General features: G+C 45.1%; 1 protein-coding gene and 1 pseudogene; both read left to right on the plus strand.

Moving 5' to 3' along the window:
• The window catches only part of LOC143768002 (uncharacterized), a 579,067-nt gene that overhangs the window by 517,772 nt on the left and 40,039 nt on the right, over positions 1–21,256 (plus strand).
• Positions 4,100–4,276, plus strand: LOC143770703 (U2 spliceosomal RNA; annotated as a pseudogene).

Below are 21,256 nucleotides of genomic sequence, written 5' to 3' on the forward strand. Positions count from 1 at the left end.
GGTAGTAGTACCGTGGCTCCTGTGGAATCCATGGAGTTGCAATTGGTGGCTGAGAGTGAGGAAATTCCTGTGGTGGAGGCTATAATAGCTAGTCCGGAAATGGTGGAGGAGACGCCCGGTACAAGTCTGGCGGAGTTTGATAGTCCAAGCATGGAGGCTCAGGAAGATGTTGGTGCTTCTGCAGAGATTCTGCAGTTTGAATCCCCCGATATTGACTTGTCTTCTTTGTTTGTTAAAGCAGAGAGTGCTGCTTTTGTTTATCAGGCAGTGTCCAAAAAGTCAGCTGCAAAACCGGTGAAGAGGTTGAAGAGGAAGGATATCAAGCCTATTGTAACTGAGAATCGTTTTGACATACTTGGAGGTGATGTAGTTCTCCCCCCTGAGCTCCCTGACCCTCTTCTCCTTCCGGTGATGGCTCCAGTGTCTCCGGGGCAAGGTTATCTCAGCGATGAGAAGGTGGCTGACCTGGAGAGGTTAACTGGCTTCCCCAGTGGAACTTGAATGCTTGGTGTTTTTTTCTTTTTTTCCTGAGATAGCTATATGGCTATGCGTTTAAAAATCATCTCTCAAAATGTGAGAGTTTTTCAGTCTCCAGCTAGGCGTGCAGCTATTTTGGATTTTTTGAGTTTGAAAGGGGGTGATATTGTGTGTGTGCAGGAGTGTGGTCTGAATAGGTGTCCTAAGAAGAATGAATGGAGGTTTGGTGAGGCTATTTGGTCTTTTTCTTTGGTGAATAAGAATGATGGGGTTGGGGTATTGTTTAGGAATAAGGATATTGTGTTAAAACAAAGTGTTGTGGTGGAGGAGGGAAGGTGTGTATGTCTGCTTCTTTCCTATAGGGGGTGGGATTTTAAGTTGATTAATATTTATGCACATACTGATAAAAATGCCAGGCTTGCTCTGTTTGATAAACTGGGTTTTTTTTTGCATGGCAAACTTCCAACTTTTGTAGTGGGGGATTTGAACTGTATCCTGGAGAAAGACGCCAGGGCTGGGTCTTATGTATCCAGGGTAGATGTTACAGGTAACAGGTGGAAGCAGCTGGTGTCTGATTTTTCACTTAAAGATGCAGTGGAAGTTAGTCCTGGCCCTTTTACTTACCATGCGGATGATGGGTGCACTGAGTCTCGTTTGGATTTTTTCTTTTACACATCTTCTGCGGTTAAATGTGTGAAGTATGAGCAGGAGCGGGTGGGGTTTTCTGATCATGAATGTTTGTCTGGAGTGTTTGAGGTTCATAATTTTTTCCATGGCCGGGGTGTGTGGCGGATGAATGTTAGTATGTTGCATGATGTGAATGTAAGGAGGGCGTTTGAGAGAAAGTATGCTTTCTGGTGTAGGAAGAAAGGTTGTTTTTCAAATCTTTTATTGTGGTGGGACTGGGTTAAAATTAAAATAGGTGGTTTTTTCAGGCACTTGGGATATGCAAGGGCAAGGAATAGGAGGTTGCTGTATAAGAGGCATGCTGGGAGAATTTCTTATTTGCATAAATGCAAATCTTTGGGTTTGGATGTGCAGAATGATTTGGAGCGGGCAAAAAAGGAGATGAATGGTTGGTTTGGAGAGGAAGGTAGGAAGATTATTTTCAGATCAAGAGTGGAAGTGAGAGAGAAAGATGAAAAATGTACTCGTTTCTTTTTCAAAAAGATGTGTAGTGGTGGTAGGGATATGAATGTGTTGTTGGATGGGAACAATTGTGAGGTGCGTGGTATGGAAGTTTTGAAGGTGGTGGCTGAATTTTATAGTGGTTTATATGAGAGGAAAGTTTGTGATTTGGGTGTTGATGATGAGTTTTTGGATGTGATAGAAAGGTTTGTCCCGGAGGGTGAGTTTCAGTTCCTAATGGGGGAAGTTACAAAGGAGGAAATTGGAGGGATCGTTTCTAAGGCAGCCAAAAATAAAGCTCCTGGTCATGATGGGATTCCTTGGGAATTTTATGTGAAGTACTGGGATGTGATTGGTGGTGATGTGGTAGAAGTGATGAGTATGATTTTTGGGGGTGCTAGGATGACTGAGAGTATGAAGCAAGGTGTAGTGGTATTAATTTTCAAGAAGGGTGATAGGCGTATTTTGGGTAATTGGAGACCCATTACTCTTTTGAATACTGACTACAAAATTTTTTCTAAACTAATGGCAAATCGTATGAGAGAGGTGGTGGGTCATGTCATACATGAAGATCAGGTTTGTGCAGTGCCTGGTCGAAAGATTCATGATAATGTGGTGTTAGTACGGGATATGTTGGGGGATTGTAAAGCTAGGAAGTGTGGTGTGATTGTTTGTGCTTTAGATTTTGAGAAAGCGTTTGATCGGGTGGCTCATGTGTTTTTGTTTAAAGTGTTGAGGCGTATGGGGTTTCCAGATAGGTTTGTTGATTTGTTATTTGGTATGTATGAGGGGGCTAAAAGTAGAGTGTTGGTGAATGGTTTTTTTACTCTTCCCTTTGACATTTTTTCTGGGGTAAGGCAGGGGTGTCCTTTATCGCCCATCTTGTTTATATGTGCTATTGAGCCGCTTTTGGTGATGTTGAGAAAGGATAAGGTTTTTAGTGGTTTTTTTGTTCCGGGGAGTGATGGAAGGTGTTTGAAAGTGTTGGGTTATATGGATGATATTTGTGTTTTTTGTGATTCGGTTTGTGAAGTTGCTAGGGTGAAGTTATTGGTTAGTCTTTTCTGTATTGCTTCTGCTTTTAGGATTAATTGGGGGAAAAGTAATATGAAGGTTTTTTTCAAACATGTTTCTGTAGCGGAGTGTGGTATGGTATTAGCTGGTGATAGTATTAGGGTGTTGGGAGTGGATTTTAGTGAGAGTTTGAATGGGGATGAGTGTTGGGTGGAATTAGGACGTAGGATTTCTAAGAAGCTTGATTTTTGGCGTTTAAGGGATTTGTCCTTTACTGGTAAAGTGCTTGTTGTTAAGAGTGTTATTTTGCCCATGATTTTATATATCGCTCTGGTGTTTCCTCCGTCTAACGCGATGCTAAAAAAGGTTAATCGGATTTTGTTTTTGTTCCTATGGGGGTCTGGAATGGAGAAGGCAAAGCGTGAGGTATTGGTGAAGAGGAGGGAAGTTGGAGGACTGGATTTTCCCAATTTGGAGGTTTTTCTGGGGATTAATTATATTGGTTTTTTTGTTGGGTCTCTTTCTAAGTCTTCCAAGACTGCCTGTATGTTGAGGTACTTGGCAGGTTCTGTGTTGGGTCGTTTGAAGTGGGTGGTTCCTGATAAAAGTAAGCCCTTTGGTTTTTTTTGTCCTGAATGGTATTTGTATGTTGAACGTTTTGTGAGGAAGTATAGATTGGAAAATGTAAGAATGGAACAGTTTGTAAGTATGAAAAAGTCAATTAAAAGGATGTGTGTGGATGGATCTATATGTGAGATTGATGGTTTGAAATCGGCTGAGGCGGAAGCCCTGTGGGGGAAAGTTTCTAAGTATGATGTGACTAATAAGCAGAAGGATCTTGTTTGGATGTCTTTGCATGGTATTTTACCAGTCAGGAGTGTGCAGAAGAGGAGAGGTCTTGTGCCTTCTGAAAGGTGTCCTAGGGTTGGATGTGGAGATGATGAGGATGTATGTCATGTTTTTTGGTCTTGTAGGTATGCAAGAGAGGTTTGGAATAGATTAGGCAGGATGTGTTCGGGTTTGACTGGGGTTAGGAGGTTGAACTTAAGAATTGTTATGTTTGGTCTTTGTAGGTTGAGTAGGAGAAATGATAGGTTGTTATGGTTGTTTTTGACATGTGTGAAGGAAGTTTTGTGGGATGTGAGGAATTTGTATGTCTATAAGAAAGAAGTGTTTGAGATAGATGATTGTGTGAGAATGGTACTGGATAAGTTGTATTTTTGCTATAAGTGGGATGCTGATAGAGGTGTGGATGCTGAAGGTAACTGGAAATTTTTGAAGTGGAAGCATTGGGTGGCGGGTGTGTGAATTTTGATGGTTTTTTATGTTATTCTTATGTTATTCTGCTGATCTTGTATTATGGATTGTTTTGGTGTGCTAAATAAAATATGGCCATTATGATGAGTTTTGTGATAGTCTCGTCAGGTGGTTTCGCCCTTCTGGGTTCGACTCCTGACTTTTGACTATGTCTGAAACCTGAATGGTTTTATAAAAAAAAAAAAAATCTGTTCTTATCAGTTTAATATCTGATACGTCCCCTATGTGGGGACCATATATTAAATGGCTTTTTGGAACAGGGAGCTGGACTTGGAGCTTGCTCTGTCCACTCCACGCATTGACCCGTTACTGCAGTATCTCCGGGACCAGTGCAAACTTTCTCTGATCCGGTTTCTAAAAACAGAATGAATTGAAATCAGCCAGCACGAGCAAGTTGTCCTTTAACCCTTTATGGGAATTCGTTTCAGGGTCAAAAAAGCACATTTCTCATGCCAAATGTAACGTTTTGCTTGATTTCTCCTGGCCAATTGCAACATTTGGTGTGCCTTGCCTGCCTGGTCTGGCCTGGCCTTGCTGCTTTCCCCTATGTATGTCACACATTGCATTGCAATCAATCAATCAATCAATCAATCGATTTGTCTTTACTGGTTGCTGCAACAGGTGTGCTAAGATGTAGGCCTGTATTAGGCCTGCCTTTGTAACAGTGTTGCAAATAGACTGTGCCATCTACCAAATTAGGCCCCTGCTGCTGTCAGTACTTGGTGGCGTTTCAATTGAAGTATCCAAGGAGTAGTTCTGCCATACCTACCTACTGCATTTTTGTGACCGACCGCATGAATTCTTTTTGGAAACATTGTCTCCCTCTTGTGGACCACCGACTTTTCAATGTGGTGTATTATATGCATTTTTTTTTAAAAAAAGAAATAAGTTACAATGGTGCCTGTGCTGATCTTCAATATGCTTGCTTGTCTTGTTCATCTACACCTGTGTGAGGAGTATTCTAATGCTTTTTCACCAACCAGGTGCGCTGCCTGCAGTAGATAGAATCTTAGCCCGGAACATTCATGTGCTGTCACAATGGGGCTGGAGGGTGTGGTCAAAGTAGGTAGGCGGAGTTATGCAGATTCAAAACGCGTTCTGCACCGCTTCAACGAACACACACAGACACACACCCACCCACCCACCCACCTACCTACCCCCCCCACACAGCCACCTACCCCCCCACACACCCACACCAGAACTGTCATTGAGAATCTTTTGCTAGGTCTCCACAATGGGTGTCGGTTGTAGGCCTTGGTGCGGCTCACGTGGCACAGTGTGACCACTATCGCTTCTCGGCCTCATGGCTAAGATCTAGTTGGGGGAGCCTGACTGGGTCTTTGCTGGGAGGTTTCTCTGGGGTCCTCCTTTGTGGGGACCCTGAGTAAAACGATTGGCGATTGTTCGGAGTGCGGCGGACCAGTGCTATAATGGCGGGACGTGGCATGAAGGATACTATACGGTTCCAAGTGAAGCCGGATTTCCTGACGGAGGTATCAATGAAAGTTTTTGTGGAGGAGATTCTCTTTAAGGTGTTGAAACTCACCGTGGAAGATGTGGATGTGCTTCAAGACTTTCCAAATCAAGGTACTTATGACTTGACTCTTTATGGCTATAATGCATGTGTGAATGCGGTGGATCGGTGGATAAGAAGTACTAACCCTTTCTTGGAGAAGATCAGAGTGTTGGCTTTGTTTAAAGATATAAGAAGAATGTTGGTGGTGCACATGTACAACCCAAGGGTTAAAGATGAAGTCATATTAGCCTATTTGAGTCGTTTTTGTGAGCAAATTCATGGTGGCGAGAGACTTAAAAACTCTTGGGGGATGAGGAATGGCAAACGGAGGTTTTTTGTTGTTTTTAAGCAAGAAGAAGGAAGTTTGCACGGTTTCAAGTGCCCCCCTGCCACTTTTTCTATTGGTGGAGAGAGAGGGTTTTGCTATTTTGAAGGACAATTGCAGTATTGCCGCAATTGCTGGCAATATGGACATGTGAAGGAGGAATGTGGTAAGGGCAAAGTCTGCAGGATCTGTGGCAGGCCTGAACACCCTGACGCCAAATGTACTGTTAGCAGGGTATGTGACTTATGCGGTGTGGCCGGACATATGGCGAGGAACTGCCGCACCAAAGATGGCCGCCGGCTTTTTTCACAGGTGGTGAGAGCGGATGAAGGGAGAAGAAAGGTGGTGACTGAAGAGGAGTCTTGTGTTACACAGCAGCAGACGGTTATGATTGCCGGTGAAACATCAGCTGATGTTGGTAAAGAGGGAGACTTCCTGCAAGTGATACAGAAAGGGGTAGTGGATGGAGCTACAGTGGCGCTCCCCATCGACTCTGAGTGGGGGGATGTAGACCAAATGGATACTGTTCCAGCAATGGAGCAGGTACAGAGCTCCCCAGGGGAGTCACCGGGTGGGATGGAGGAGGCTGGGTCTGTTGTTTTGCCTCAGCAAGTAAGTAATCTGGAAGATATGATAAATACTGTGGTTGAGGAGTTGGAGGCTGAGGTGGTGAGCCCTATAAGCAGGTGTTCAGATGATGATGATTTAACACCGGCTCAGAGGCAGGTGACAAGCTCATATATGGAGGCAGTGCCGGGGGGCTCGGACTCTAAGCGGTTATGTTTGGAGACTGAGAACCGTTATAGTGTACTGTCTAGGGAGGGCGAGTTGGAGTTTTCAGGGAGCGCTGGGGAGGATGGATCCCAGGGTTCGCCTGCAATAGAATTTTTGGAGAGTGATCGGGTGGATAGTTTTATCAAGGTTAGTGGATATAAGTAGTAGTCTTCAAAATGGTCATGATGGATAGGAGAATTGTGTTGTTTTTTTTCCTTTTTATCATGAGTTTAACTGTTGCTTCTATTAATGTTAGGAGTATTTGCTCAGAGATTAGAAGAGCTACTGTTTTTGATTATTTGCAAGGAATCCATGCGGATATTTTTTGTCTTCAGGAGTGTGCACTGAAGAGCACACCCCATGAGAGTGAATGGAGCCATGGTAAGTGTTTTTGGTCCCCTGCGTGCAGTAATAAGAATGAAGGCGTTGGGATTTTATTAAAAAATAGCAGTATTAATGTGTATGATTTTAAGGTTATTGTTCCTGGGCGTTTTATTATCTTAGAATTTGAGTTTTTAGGGAAGAGGAGTCGAATTTTTAATGTGTATGCTCCAGCGGAGAAACAAGCCCGTGTAAGTTTTATGGAGAACTTAAAATTATATATGCCAGGGCGTATTTTTACAATAATAGCGGGTGATTTTAATTGCATACGCAATGTTTTGGATCGTGAAAGTGGGGGGGAGGTTAAATTGGATGCCACTTCTAATGTTCTAAATAATATTATACAAGATGTGCGCTACCAGGATGCAGGGTTGTTGGTGGACGCTAAAGATAAATTTACATATGTGGCTGAGAGTGGTCTTTGTAAGTCTAGAATTGATTTTATATTAGTATCTGAAGGGGTTAAAATTAGCAGATGCCGTCACTTGGCAAATGTGTTTTCTGACCATAGAATGGTGTGCGCTGAAGTATGTGTCTCAGAATCTATTGCCTTTGGCAGGGGAATGTGGAAATTGAACACCGTTTTGTTGCAAGAAGAATCTGTGTTGCAGGAATTTAAGACTCTTTTTAACTCCTGTGTGAACAAGCAAGGGGATTTTAGTAATGTAGCAATATGGTGGGATTGGGTTAAAGAAAGGATAGCATGTTTTTTTAGGAGGGTGGGGTGTCAGAGGGCTATGCAAAAGAGGGAAAGAGATGCATTATTGGTAAAAAGGCTGGAGACTTTGAATAAATTCAGAAGTGTGGGAGTAGATGTAGAGACGGATCTGAATAATGTAAAGATGGAAATTAAGAAGGGATTGGAGGAACGTGGGAAAAAGATTTTGTATCAGTCTAAAGTGCTGCATTTAGAGGAAAATGAACAATGCTCAAGGTACTTTTTTAAGAAAAATTTTAATGCAAAAGGGATTTTTACTTCAGTCCTGGCCTCTGACGGGGAGAAATTTGGGGAGGATATGGTTAGTGAAATCAGTAGATTTTATGGGGATTTGTTTGGAGCAGATGGAGCTGCCACGGATAAGGAAATCAAAGAGTATGTTGATGTTTTAAAAAATAATATTCCTGAGGAGGAGGTGGGGTTTTTGGGAATGGATGTTACGGAGGAGGAGGTGAAGCGGGTGGTCGATAGTATGGCCAGGGGAAAGACCCCTGGTTGTGACGGACTTCCAGTGGAATTTTATTCTTTATATTGGCCGATTTTAAAGGAACATTTTATGAAAGTGATGGGTTATATTTTTAATACTGGGGTCTTGTCTGATTCTATGAGGAAAGGGGTGGTTACTTTGATTTATAAAAAAGGAGATAGGAGGGAGGTTAAGAATTGGAGGCCTATCACACTATTAAACTGCGATTACAAGATTTTTTCTAGGATTTTGGCTAGCAGAATTAACAAAGTGATTCATTATATGGTGGGTGAATATCAGACTTGTGCGGTCCCAGGAAGAAGAATGACTGATAACTTATTGCTTTTACGTGATATGATATTTTATGCAAAGTCTGCAAATTTTCCTTTGCTTTTAGAATCTATAGATTTAGAAAAAGCATTTGATAAGGTGTCCCATCGGTTTATGTTTATGGTGTTAGCTAAAATGGGAATACCTGAAAAATTCTTAGGGCTTATAAAATGTTTATATATTAATGCTAGCAGTCAGATAATTGTTAATGGTAATATAAGTTCCTCAATTGCAGTAAGGTCGGGGGTAAGGCAGGGGTGCCCTTTGTCACCCATTTTATTTATATGCGTCATGGAACCTTTTTTATTGAGTTTGCAAAAAGACAAACATGTGGGTGGGTGTTTTATTCCAGGGAGTGGTGGTCAAAGGGTTAAGTCCCTGGGCTATATGGACGATGTGGTTTTAATTGGAGGGTCTCAGGCTGATTTAAATAGAGCAAACTTACATTTGAGGATCTTTTGTGCAGTGGCGGGTATGTCTGTCAATTGGGGCAAATGTCAATTGTGTAATTTTGGGAGGAAGGTTCCGGTTAAAGTGGATGGAGTTATACAGAGGGAACATATTGAAGTGTTGGGAACAGTTTTTGAGGAAGATTTAAAAGGAAAACAGAATTTTGAAAACTTGGAAAGTAAAATTGAGAAGAAGCTCTCTTTTTGGAAGCTACGTAACTTATCTTTAAAAGGTAAGGTGCTAATAATTAAGTCTGTGTTGTTACCTTTATTTTTATATTTTTGTACTATTTTTCCGCCTGGGAAACTCTGGCTCAAAAGGATGACAAGGAAAATTTTTGGTTTTTTTTGGGCATCAAAGATGGAAAGGATTAGGAGAGTAGTAGTAATGAGCAGACATGAGTTGGGGGGCTATGACTTTCCAAATTTGGAGTTTTTTTTGAGTTTGCACTATTTATTGTTAACGTTTAGAGCTTTTAAAGGGGGTGGAAGGGTAGCGGATTTAATGTTTTATCTGGCAGGTGGAATGATGGCTAAATGGGAATGGTGCACTTTAACTTTAAATCGACCTAGATCTCATGTGATACCATCTTTTTACGTTGTAGTCAAGTTGTTCTATGAATCAAGAGGCTTTAATAGTTTGGGATTACCTGACAAAAAGAAAATGGTAAAGCACTTTAGGCAGGGGGAAGTGCAATGTGAGGTTCCGTTTCTGAATACAGCTCAATCGGCTACTATATGGAAGCTGTTTAAAATCCCAGGGGTAACAGGAAGACAATTGGACATTGCATGGTTGGCTATACACGGAGCTTTGCCAACAAAGGCCTTTTTACAGAGAAGAGGGATGAAAATTGCTGAAATGTGTCCAAGGGAGGGATGCAAAGGGATTGAAGATTTACCTCATTTACTTTGGTCTTGCGGGTATATGTGTCAGGTTTTAAAAATATTAAGAGGTTTTATGATGAAATTGTTGGGGTTTAATGAACTGACTTATGAGGTTATTCTTACCGGGCAGGATTTTGACAGACAACAAAATGCAAGAGTGATGTGGGTTTTCCTAACAATTTTAAAGGAAGTAATATGGGATGTGCGGAATCTATTAGTTTTTAAAAAAAACTGATGTATTGCCAAATGATGCTGTCAAACTTCTTTTATCTAGGCTTTTTATTGTGTATTTATATGACAAGAAGAGACTAGGAGAGGATAAAGCGGAGCAGGTATGGCACTTCTCTGTATGGAATGTTTTAGTATGAAATGTATATGATGGTATAATAGGTGTACTGTATATATGTATGCAAATAAAGATACATAATAAGATGTGCTAAGATGTAGGCCTGTATTAGGCCTTTGTAACAGTGTTGCAAATAGACTGTGCCATCTACCAAATTAGGCCCCTGCTGCTGTCAGTACTTGGTGGCGTTTCAATTGAAGTATCCAAGGAGTAGTTCTGCCATACCTACTGCATTGTTGTGACCGACCGCGCATGAATTCTTTTTTGAAACATTGTCTCCCTCTTGTGGACCACCGACTTTTCAATGTGGTGTATTATATGCATTTTTTAAAAAAAAAAAGAAATAAGTTACAATGGTGCCTGTGCTGATCTTCGATATGCTTGTCTTGTTCATCTACACCTGTGTGAGGAGTATTCTAATGCTTTTTCACCAACCAGGTGCGCTGCCTGCAGTAGATAGAATCTTAGCCCGGAACATTCATGTGCTGTCACAATGGGGCTGGAGGGTGTGGTCAAAGTAGGTAGGCGGAGTTATGCAGATTCAAAACGCGTTCTGCACCGCTTCAACGAACACACACAGACACACACCCACCCACCCACCTACCTACCCCCCCACACAGCCACCTACCCCCCCACACACCCACACCAGAACTGTCATTGAGAATACACCCAGAGTTTCTGAAAATGTCTTCTCTGCCGCAATCTTTTGCTAGGTCTCCACAATGGGTGTCGGTTGTAGGCCTTGGTGCGGCTCACGTGGCACAGCGTGCCCACTATCGCTTCTCGGCCTTTTGGCTAAGATCAAGTGCAGTGACCTTACGGTTGCTGCCTTGGTTTTGGCTGAGAGGTGCCTGGGTGGATTGTCTCACCTCTGGTGGGACTTCACCCCCCTGCTGCTATTGGGGAGTCGGCTTAGTCCCCTTGCATCTGGTTGCGATCTCCAGGCTATAGGCCTTGTCTGTGGCTGACGACCCTCGTGGTGGAATCTTTTTTTCCTGTGGTATCCTATACCGACAGATCTTCAACAATGAATTTCGTGAAGAATTCGATTCGGATGACCGTGGACCCGAGCAACGTGAGGAAGAACACCGTTGTTTTCATCATTCGGGATGTTATTGAGGGAAAAGCTGGAGCAAAACGAACGGAAATCTTCAGCTGCAACGAGTTCCCTCGGCAAGGTAACTATGATGTTACTTTTGTGGATCAGGATGTTTGCCTGAATGTTTACGAGTGGCTTCGGAACAACGCTGATGATCCTATTCTTGATGGAGTTGCTTGGATACCCTTGTTTGGACTGCAGGAAAAGGAGGTAACTGTCACGGTGTATAACCCCTTTACAGATCCTGCGTTGTTACAGAGCTTTCTCTCTCAATACTGTGACTATGTGAAAATAGGAGAGCGGCAGGTCAATATTTTGGGAATTTTCAATTGTAAATATGTTTACCGAGTAAAGTTGAGAAGGGACCCTGACTGTGTGGGGGGTTTCAGACACCCTCCTGCAAACTTTTCTGTGGCAGGTCATAGAGGGTTTTTGACCTACCCAGGACAGCCCCGATTTTGTAGGAGATGCTTTTCTTTTGGGCATATACAGGCGGAGTGCAACAAAGGACAGTGCTGCCGTAACTGTAAGAAAGAGGGGCATACTGCTAATCAATGCCCTTCGCCTAAGACCTGTGATGTGTGTGGGAGTGGTGACCACATGTACAAGGACTGCCCCAAGAGTGCACCTAGGCGGTCGGACAAGGAGCAGATGGAGGAAGAGTTGGATAGGAGGGAAAGGGCAAGAGTTGCAAAAGAACTTGCAAAGAGAGAGAGGGAGGAAGAAGAGGGGAGGAGGCGGAGTGCAAGTAGAGCCACACCCCCTCCAGATCCAGAGAGTGTGAGTCTGAGGCCGAGATATACGGCAGAGAAAGAGGAAAAAAAGGAGGAAAAGAAGAAGAAAAAGAAGGAAAAGGAGTGGAGGAGGGAAGAGAAGGAGTTTCGGAAGGCAGTTGCAGAGGTGGAGGCGCAGTTTCCTGAAATGGAGGTGCAGTTGCCTGAAATGATGGCCTTTAGTGAGGCAATGGACGCCGCGGAGAGCGATGCGCAGATTTCTGAGGTTGATAGCCCTGAGCACCTGTCTAACCCTGAACATATTGAAGAGTTTGTTTCAGATGACGATAGAGTTGCAAAGAAGAGCCGGCGGGAGGATGATGGAGACAGCGAGGAGGTGGAGAGCAGTGCTCCTCTGAGAAAGACTGGTCCTGCGAGAAGGAGGAGTGAGGGTGGTGAGGTCAGTGGGTCAGACACTTGCTGTTCGATTCAGATGGTGGAGGAGGATAGTGGTGATGCTGGATAGTGTTGCTATATAGTGCACTAAATGTGCTGTTGTTTTTTTTCTCTTGTGAGCTTTGGCTTAGGCCAAAGGCTTTTATTTCTTGAGTATTTTAGCTGAAGTGTGTTTTTTTTGTAATATGGGGTTTAGTATAATTTCACAAAATGTTAGAGTCTTTAAAAGTAACGTTAGAAGAGCTGCAATTTTTGAGTTTTTGGCTATGCAAAATGCATCTATTTTTTGTCTACAGGAATGTGGGGTAGTGGATGGTGTGAAAGGGGATGAATGGTCTTATGGTGCGTCTGTGTGGTCAGGGAGTGCATGCAATAAGAATGATGGGGTGGGAATTTTAGTTAAAGGGAGGGAAGTGGCTTTGAGTGACTATCTGGTGATTGAGGTAGGGAGGTGTATTTTGGCTAATTTTGAGTATAGGAATGTAAAGTTTTGTGTTATAAATATTTATGCGCCAGTTGATAAGAATGAGCGTAAGGATTTATTTGAAAAAGTCAAGCTTTTTGTGCCAGGGAGGATGCCTGTAGTGATTGTGGGGGATATGAATTGTGATATGGGGAAAGTGAATGTGGATGTGTCAGGGAAAGCTTTGTTGGAGTTAGTGAGTGATTTTGATTTGAGTGATATGCAGCGTGTGTGTAATGTGAGTCCTGTGTTGAATACTTTTTTTTCTGAGAGTGGAAGGGTGCAGTCTAGGTTGGATTATTGCTTTATTTCAAAAAATATAATTGCTGTTGATTATAAGCAAGAAAATGTTTTGTTTTCTGATCATGTGTGTATGAAGTGTGAGTTGGACATAAAGGTTGATGGAGTGTTTGGGAAAGGGTTGTGGAAGTTAAATGTGAAGTTGTTAGAGAGTGAGGATGTGAGAAAGGAGTATGCAAGACGGTATGAAGGGTGGCGTGAGTGTAAAAAGGGTTTTGGGAATGTTTGTGGTTGGTGGGATTGGGTGAAGAGACAAACAAAAATGTTCTTTAGAAGTTTAGGGTATAAGTTTGCAGCTATTAAAAGAGAGAATTTTGTTAGGTTGAATGCACGTTTGAGTGTATTGTATAAGTTGAGGGAAGGAGGGATGGAGGTGGAAGAGGAAATATTACAGGTGAAAAAGGAAATTAATGATTTTTTGTTAGAAAAAGGGAAGAGTATAGTTTTTAGAGCAAAAGTTGACAAAATGGAACATGATGAGAAATGTTCACGTTTTTTCTTTAAAAAGGTGTTTGGGAAGAAACAGAGTATGAGTGTGCTGAATGGGGAGGATGGAAGAGAAGTGAGTGGTGAGGATATGTGTGAAGAGGTGGCTAAGTTTTATGAGGAGTTGTATGCAGTGAAGTGGAGGGATGAGAGTTTGGAGAGTGATGTGTTAGGTATGTTAGAGAGTAAGTTGACTGAGACGGAAAGGGAGAGTGTGATGTGTGAGGTGACTAGTGATGAGGTGTGGAAGGTAATAAATAGTATGGCGCTAAATAAGACGCCAGGGGAGGATGGTCTCCCAGTAGAGTTTTATCGAGTGATGTGGGATGTGATTGGTAATGATTTTGTGGATGTATTTAAGTATATGTGGGCAAATATGGAGGTGGCTGAGAGTATGCGTGCGGGGATGGTTGTGTTGATACCTAAAAAGGGGGATTTGAGGAGTCTGAGAAATTGGAGGCCGATAACATTATTAAATTGCGATTATAAAATCTATGCAAAGTTAATGGCGAATAGGATGCGTGATGTGATAGAGAGTGTGATTGGGGATGAACAGTGTTGTGCGGTACCTGGGAGGCGTATACATGATTGTGTGTGTATGCTGAGAGATTGTTTATGGGACTGTATGGGGCGAAAGAAGAGTGTGTTTTTGTTGAGTTTAGATTTTGAGAAGGCGTATGATAGATTATCGCATGGGTTTTTGTTTAGAGTGTTGTTAAGAATGGGTTTTCCTGCTGATTTTGTTGGGCGAGTGAGGAGTTTATATAAAGATATTTACAGTTGTGTTTTGATGAATGGTTTTGTGGGAAGGAGAGTGAATGTCTTTTCCGGAGTTCGGCAGGGGTGTCCTTTATCCCCTGTGGCCTTTATTTGTGCAATCGAACCTTTGCTTTGTATGCTGAGGAAAGATAAGGTGATTCGGGGTGTGCATGTGCCGGGTGGAGGGGGTAGGGAGTGGAAGGTTAGTGGTTATATGGATGATGTGTGTGTATTGTGCGATTCTGAATGTTCGGTGAGGCGGGTGAAGTTATTAGTGTCCTTTTTTTGTGGTGCGTCAGCATTTAAAGTTAATTGGGAAAAGAGTGAGTGTAAGGTTTTTGGAAATGGTGTTTTAAGTAGGGATGTTGGAGTGAATGTGGTTAATGGGCCTATTAAAGTATTGGGTGTGAAGTTTTCAGAGACATTGGATGGGAAGGAAAGTTGGGGTGATGCGAAAGAGAAGGTTGAGCGGAAATTGTGTTTTTGGAGGTTGAGAAATCTTTAGTTATTAAGAGTGTGGTGTTGCCGATTTTTTTGTATATAGCAGTAGTGTTTCCACCAGGGTCTATGTGTGTGAGGAGTTTGAATAGGATTCTGTTTGTGTTTTTATGGAATTCGAAAATGGAGAGGGCTAGGAGAGATATTTTGGTAAAGAGATTGGAGAAAGGTGGGTTGGGTTTTCCAAATTTGGAAGTTTTCTTTGGTGTGAATATTGTTGTTTTTGTGCTGAAAGTGATTAGGGCGGATGGGAAGTTTTCAACTATGTGTAGGTATTTGTTTGGAGCGTATTTGTTTAGGTTAAAATGGAGGGAAAGGGATTTGAGGTGTCCTGTTGCTTTTGAGGTGCCGGTATGGTATGTGTGGGTTTATAAGTTTTTGGTTAAGTGTGAGTTGTGTGATGTGGATGTAAGATTGATGGAAAAGAAGAAGGCTGTGTATAGGATGATTGAGTGTAGAGAGATAGAGTGTGACATCAATATGGTTAGAGGGGCTGATGTGCAAAAAGTGTGGAAGAAAGTACGGATGGATGATATGACAAATAGACAGAGTGAAATTGTGTGGCAGTCATTGCATGGAGTTTTACCAGTAAGAGAGTTTCAGAGAAATAGGGGTTTAGTGAGGAGTAGGGTTGGGCGACCTTGACTTTTTTATGGTCGAGTCATGTTTCACGAAACCCGACTGTTGGAAAAGTCGAGTCGGGCGAAATCGTCCGATTACTGCGCAAAGTCGAGGATCGGCCGGAACACGAAACCCTATGCACGTCAACGGGGATTTTTTTTTTTTTTTTTTTTTTCTCTCTCTCTCTCTCGCTCTCTCGCTCTCTCGCTCTCTCGCTCTCTCGCTCTCTCTCTCTCTCTCCTCCGTCCCAGCACAGAAAATTTCGTTTTGCACATTCCAAATCGCTACTGCGCACAAGCGATAAAATGATGATAGACGTGCACGCCCTAACCCCTATGCCATCACTCTGCCCACGCTCCTTCATTGGCTGTAAAATTTGCGCTAAATGCGTCATACGAAACGCGACTTTGGCGCCAAGATCGTGTACCACATGGCCGACCCCACACAGGGATCGGGTCGGGTTTCATGAGACGCCGACTTTACTAAAAGTCGGCGACTTATGAAAATGAACGATCCGTTTCGCTCAACCCTAGTGAGGAGTGAGATGTGTCCGAGAGAAGGTTGTGGTGGGAGTGAAAGTGTAATACATATGTTTTGGAATTGTCAGTATGCTAGAGAAGTGATTGGTAGAATGGGTCCTTTGTGCAAAGAATTGTGTGGTGTGAATTTTTTATCCTTTGAGTTGTTCATGTTTGGTTTAGGGCTGTGTGATGGAGTGAAGGAGAGAGTGTTGTGGGTGATGCTTGCATGTATAAAGGAAGTGTTATGGGATGTGAGAAATGTGTATGTGTTTAAGAGGAAGAATATTTGCGGCGCGCCCCCACACCGCCGCAGGGCCGAGGGGTACCCGGAGCCGGGCCTCTGGGATCTCAGTCCTGGGGTTGTCACGGTGGCTAGACCCGGTCCGTGGCCCTGTCCGTCAGTGGGGGACGTCCGGTGAAATAGGTGCTGTTAACGGTGGTATAGCGGTGCAGTTGTGGGGTGCAGGTCGCGGTAAATAACGAGGACACCAGGTTGCAGTCTCTTTACCTCTTTACTGAAGATGTGGGAGACCTCAGTCCAGAGCGCTGTTAACTGGGTTTTCAGAGACCGGCCGGTCCAACGACACATCAGGAGCTCTCTTTACAGGTGGGAATCAGTATCTACCTTCTAGCGCTGTGTGTTGTAGTTCTTCCCTGCTGAGCTCCCGGGATAGTCCTCACAACTGTTTCTTTCTGTCTCTACTGTTCCTTCTCCGTCCTCCAGTTGATATGGTAGGACGCACCCGTATGACGGGGTAGGCCTGGAGTTCTTCCGGGACCCTAGAGTCGCCCCTCTCCCACAGCTGCCTCCGTTGTCTGCTTAGGTGTTAAGTGAGACAGCCAACCTGTAGTTAGCTGCCCTGCCGTGGTTTGCAATGTACTTAAAGTCTCTTACTTGCTCGGCGTTCCGGCCACCGACTGTTTGCGCCTCAGAAGGATGTTGCCTCGGTCTAACAGCAAGACCCCTTCTGGTATTTCTCCTTTTCTGTATTCCCGTTGTTTACTGGTTAGTTCCGCTCTGAGGAGTCTGCCAGGATCCCATCCCTGACAGGTCCTCTCACTAGCTCTTCCCAGCTACTTCTCCCTGTCTTCCTGTCCAACCCCCAGTTTTACCAGAGTTGTGAGGAGTGGCCTACTAGATAGGACCACCCCCCCTGGTGGCCGGAGTGTGAAGTGTGGTGTGAGTGTACCTGATCAGAGAAACTCCCTAGTGCAATCAGACGCACCATAGCTCCCCGTAGTGGCGGAGCCACAGCACTGCAACAACCAGGACTCTGGGGTGCTGCACTCCCCCCCGGTTAAATCCAGTACTCCGGGACTGGGAAAACAAGAACAATAATACATGTTAACAGAAAACACACAAATTTTTGAAATAGCATAACAATTGAACATAACAGAGCTTCCCTTTACGGGAGGTGAGGATTCTTGAACGTTGCGAAAGTTTGGTCATGCACAGTTTATGACTCTCAGTTCAGTGGTTGAAACAGCGGGGACCCCGGGTAAACAAAGGGGCCCCCCTTGTGGAAGTTTTTGAGCAATTCACCGTCCATTACTCTAGTGTCCATTTAAAAACCTGTAACAAAGGATATGCATACAAACATTTTCAATTACATAGCAGCCCTATCAATACCTCCAAGTTTTGTAGCGGAGGGGAGTTTGATTTTGAGTGCTGCGTGTGGACCTTCGCAGCGCAGGGGTTGCTATTGGTCTAACAGGGCCCGCTATGTTTGCTACCGCTGGTGTAGTGCGCTGTTTTCTAACTACACTTCTAGTGAGTCTGGGTAGCACTGGCAGGTTGGGGCTCTCAGAGCTGCTGCTATCAACAGTGGGTACGGCAGGCTCACTGATAGCAGAGGGAGGATTTGCCGGTTCAACGGTTGGCATGGTTTCTTCAGGCAAGGCTTGTTGAGGTTGCGGGACCGGATGATCTGGTACCACCATTGTTTCTGGTGGGTCCGGCTGTGGAAACGTTAGAACAGGTACCGCGATGGCCTGATTTATCTGAGTCCAGGACTGGGGAAAGTCACCAAGGACAGTATGGAACATCTTCTCCTTTTCCACCGGCGGGGAGATTTCTGGGGCCGTGCCCCTCTCTTTCAACTTATCGGGGCAGACCTTAAGGTGATCCCTGGATACCGCTGTCGAGGTCTCCCCTCTGTCCTTGCTGATGAGACAGACCTTAGTGTTGTCGAAGTCGGATGGCAAGATGGTATACGGTTCCGCTTCCCATTGGTCATCAAGCTTGTGTAACCTCCTCTTTCGTTTAAGCACTTGCTCACCAGGTGACAGGGGAATCGCAGGAGCGTGTTGATTGTAGTCCCTTTCTTGTTTCTGCCTAGCCTGGGCGAGACTTCTCTCCACACACTCCTGTACTTCGCTGTATCTTCGCTGCCTTTCTGTATCCCAATCTGCCTCCGGCGAGGTATCTTCGGGTACTAGGACCCCCATGTCCAGATCAACGGGTAACCGACTAGACCTTCCTCGCATCAGGTACGCTGGAGTACAGTTGGTGGAACTTACTGGGATGTGGTTGTACATATCCACCAAGTCAGGCAACTTTGTCGGCCACAGGTTCCGTTCCTCCACAGGCAAGGTCTTCAATAAATCGATTACTACCTGGTTCATCTTCTCGCACATCCCGTTGGTTTGGGGGTGGTACGGTGTAGTTCTGATCTTCTTACACCCGTACAACTGGCAGAATTCTTGGAACACTTCCGCTTCGAATGCAGGCCCCTGATCGGTCAGTACTTTCTCTGGGTAGCCATGGGGTCTACAAAAGTGCTGCTGGAAGGCCCTGGCGGCAGTCCTAGCTGTTAGATCCTTGACAGGCACAACCACCAAAAACCTGGAGTAGTGGTCCACGATGGTAAGGGCGTAGATATAGCCCGACCGGCTAGGCGTCAGCTTCACATGATCCAGCGCGACCAGTTCGAGCGGCCGTTTGGTGATGATAGGCCGCAGGGGAGCCCGTTGACTGTCACGGTCCTTCCTTCGCAGACTACACGGACCACACTCTCGACACCACTTCTCAATGGTTCTCTTCATGCCAATCCAATAGAACCTCCCTCGGAGCAGCTTCTCCAGCTTCCTCCATCCGAAGTGTCCGGCTCCATCATGGTAGGCTCCCAGAACCATGGGCGCATCTCGCCTTGGCACCACTATCTGCCACACCAATTCATGAGTACGTGGGTCGATGCTCCTCCTGCACAACTTGCCATCATGGATAAACAGTTTGCTTCTCCCCTTCCACAGCTGTTGAGTTTCTTGTGGATCATCTGGGCCAGGGTGCAACCCAGCCTGCGTCAAGAGTTCCTTCACCTGACGGACCGCGGGGTCACTATCCTGGGTTTCTGCCCATCCGTGGTGGGGCAGGGGATTCAGCGTGGCATCTGGTTGGTTCTTGTGCCTGTTCTTCACATGGTGAGAGTTCTGAGTGGCTTTGGGGCGATGGAAGGCAGGCAGCTCCACCTCTTCAAGTGCCTCCGGGTCTTCTCCCACTTCTGGTAGATTGGGCATTCGGGACAGAGCATCGGCATTGGCATTCTGGTGTCCTGCCCGATATTTGATGGTGAAATCATAGTTGGACAGCCGGGCCATCCACCGCTGTTCCAAAGCCCCGAGTTTGGCAGTACCCAGATGCGTTAGCGGATTGTTGTCCGTGAAGACGGTGAATTTCGCGGAGGCCAGGTAGTGCTTAAACCTCTCTGTCACTGCCCAGACGAGGGCCAGGAATTCCAGCTTAAAGGAACTATAGTTGTCAGGGTTCCTTTCCGTGGGACGGAGTTTCCTGCTGGCGTAAGCGATCACCCTTTCTTTGCCGTTCTGAACCTGGGACAGCACGGCTCCTAATCCCACATTACTGGCATCTGTGTACAGCACAAACGGTTGATCGTATTCGGGGTAAGCCAGTATCTCTTCTCCCGTCAGTGCCGACTTCAAACAGGTGAAGGATTCCTCCAGCTCTTCGTTCCAATCAAAGGGGGTTTTCCTCCCCTTGGTCTTCTTTGGTTGGCCCACCAGCAGATTTTGCAAGGGTGCGGCCTTCTTGGTGAAATCCTTAATGAATCTCCGATAGTAACCTACCAACCCGAGGAACTGCCGGACTTCGTGGAGGTCACTAGGCTTTGGCCAGTCCTTGATCACTGTGACCTTGTCGGGGTCTGGGGCCACTCCTTCAGCGCTCACCACATGGCCCAGGTACTGCACTTTAGGTTTGAGCAGATGACACTTGGACGGTTTCACCTTTAAGCCGAATTTGGACAGGGCTTCGAACACCTCGGCCAGGTGCTTCAGATGGTCTTCGTAGGTCTTAGAGAAGACAATGACATCATCCAAATACAGCAGCACAGTTTCAAAGTTCATGTGTCCTAGGCAGCACTCCATCATCCTCTGGAACGTTCCTGGAGCATTGCACAGTCCGAAGGGCATGTAGTTGAACTCGCAGAGACCCATTGGTGCCGTGAAGGCCGTCTTCTCCTTGTCCGCCTCCGCTACAGGAACCTGCCAGTACCCACTGGTGAGATCTAAGGTAGAGAAGTAGTTAGCAGATTTTAAAGCAGCCAGAGATTCCTCTATCCTGGGCAGTGGGTATGCGTCCTTATGTGTAATGCGATTCAATTGCCTGTAATCAACACACATCCTCATTGTACCATCTTTCTTTTTAACGAGGACTAACGGAGCTGCCCAGGGGCTACAGCTGTCTCTCACCACCCCAGCCTCCTTCATTTCCCGCAACATGTCCTTGGCACACTGGTAATGAGCTGGGGGTACAGGGCGATATCTCTCTTTTATGGGTCGATGATCTCCCGTGGGGATGTGATGTTGGATCCCTTTCACCTGCCCAAAATCTGAGGGGTGTTTGCTGAATACCTGCTCGTACTCGTGTACCACCCTGTAAGCCCCCTGTATTTGATGAGACGGGGTGGAGTCAGTGCCCACATGCAGTTCCCGACACCAGTCTTTCGAGTGCTCTGCAGACCTTTGTTCTCCGCCACGTTTGACGGGACCAAGGGTTCAGGTGTCTGTATTACACTATTATTGACAGTGAACAATTTGGCGAGCGTGGTATACTTGGTTAGGTGGACCTCCTCCTCCCCACAATTGAGGACACGTACGGGCACTCTCCCCTGTCGGACGTCAACCACCCCCCGGGCTGTCAGAACAGTAGGCCTATTGTCTGAATATACAGGTTCCACCAAGGCCTGGTAGTCCTTA

Source organism: Ranitomeya variabilis, chromosome 4 (genome assembly GCF_051348905.1).
Source record: "Ranitomeya variabilis isolate aRanVar5 chromosome 4, aRanVar5.hap1, whole genome shotgun sequence".
Taxonomy (NCBI): Eukaryota; Metazoa; Chordata; class Amphibia; order Anura; family Dendrobatidae; genus Ranitomeya; species Ranitomeya variabilis.